General features: G+C 47.9%; 1 long non-coding RNA gene across 1 annotated transcript; it reads right to left on the bottom strand.

The window, feature by feature from the left end:
- Positions 1-378: 378 nt before the first annotated feature.
- On the bottom strand, positions 379-1,479 carry LOC144247206 (uncharacterized). Its single transcript, XR_013340918.1, has 2 exons — positions 1,438-1,479; positions 379-775 (listed from the first exon to the last, which is right to left on the bottom strand). It is a non-coding gene; the product is annotated as an uncharacterized LOC144247206 (long non-coding RNA).
- Positions 1,480-1,706: the final 227 nt, after the last annotated feature.

The following is a 1,706-nucleotide window of genomic DNA, read 5'->3' as shown; positions in this document are numbered from 1 at the left end:
ATTCTGGTTGCAAAGGAATGGAGCAAGTGAGCAGAGTGATGGACTGTGTTATTTGGGAGGTTGCTGATGTAAATATTCAATTTACATTTATTGGTGTCTACCTACATACTGAATTGAATAAGAAATGTTTCCCTCAAAGAGATTCAGCTAATGGACTTCTTCAAAGATTAGTATTTGTAGGGATTCAGTCATCTTTACAAACATTTGTCTTATAGTAGTTCTCGAATTTTGTTGGGACAAAATATTTTCTGTGTCTGTTCCTTCTGCAGTGTCATGGTTTGACACTGGCACAATGCCAGTGCCCCCATGAAAATGTGATCCCTACCTTGAATGCTGTGAAGTGGAATCTAGAATAGAGCAAAGCAGGCCCAAGCTTAATAACAGGAAAAAAACTTTATTAAACTACTACTACAAAAGAAAAGAGAAAACTAAAGAAGGGGAAAAAAACACACAAAGATCCAAATGAAAACCTTGCAAAATATTCCTCCCTCCCACCACCCAACTCCAACAAATCACAGTGAGACACAATCTGGACCCCAATCAGGTTTCCACCCTTCAAACAACCGATACTCAGTCCATCGAGGGAACAGAGTCTCTCCTGTGCCACAGACCCCCAAAGAAACACAGCTCCACATCCTGTGTTTCCATGTCACACATGGCACCGCCCGGAGAAAAAGTTTGCCATGGTGACCCTTCTCCTTTCCATGCACAGTGCTCTCACCACCAATGCATGGATGGTCAGACTGCCTTTAGGATTTTTCCTTTCAAGGATGCCCTGCCAAGAGGGGAGAAAACAACAGTTTTTCATTGTTTGGGACCACAGTCCCCCCCATTTTCCCCTGGGGCCGAGGGCTCAAGAACAGAGATCTTCTTCTCTTCTCTTTCCTTTCCAGGGCAAGGGGGCGCCACCACAAACCCCCTAACCTTTTCTTTGTTCACTCCAATTTTGTCTTTTTCCCAGCTGAAGCAGGTCTCTTGACTCACTGGCATCCTCCCAAAACACAGTCCCTCTTGAAGGAGAAGATTGGTTCAGGTTGTGGCTAACATGGAAAAGTCCAGCCAAAAGCCACTCCTTGTCCCCCTCCCATCCAGAATTCCTCCTTCCAACATCCCATCCCAGGGTCCAAGGTGTCCCTCTTCCTCTCTTTCAAACCGAGGAGGGGAAAGGAAAATTCACAAAGCTTTCATTTCTCAAGGAAGGGTTAAAAGTCCGAACTCCCAGGATGGCTCGATGCCCGGACATCCAGCAACTCCCACACAACTGGGCACCTTGCAGCAGCTCCCCCCGCTCCTCCTTCCTTGCGGCTTTCTCTCTCCCTCTCGGGAGAGGAACTCTGGCGGGGGGAAATGGAGACATCCCAGATTTCTTCCACCCTTCCATCTGCAGGGGCCAGCCCGGTTCCAGTCCTTTCACCACCCTTGGGGCTTTCAGCCTACCTTTCTCAGGCCATGGGGGCTTCCCCTCCCCCACCCAGCTCGTGGCTGGGCAGGGCAGAGTCCTGCACTGCACGCTGACCGGAACCAAAGAGAGCGAGTTCCCCTGGGAATTCTGCTTTCAACCCCTCTGTGTTCTCAGAGGCGTGTCTACTTTCAATTGGTCAATATCTAAATTGACCTCTTCCTTCCGGAAAAAATTATCTTTCCGTGTCAAACCACGACATGCAGCTGAAATTTATTAGGACATTGAGACATATGTGGCATTCAGA

The sequence above is a fragment of the Lonchura striata genome, chromosome 17, assembly GCF_046129695.1.
Source record: "Lonchura striata isolate bLonStr1 chromosome 17, bLonStr1.mat, whole genome shotgun sequence".
NCBI classification, from domain to species: Eukaryota; Metazoa; Chordata; class Aves; order Passeriformes; family Estrildidae; genus Lonchura; species Lonchura striata.
The sequence above is the reverse complement of the archived record's forward strand: the minus strand, read 5'-3'. Positions and strand labels throughout refer to the sequence as shown.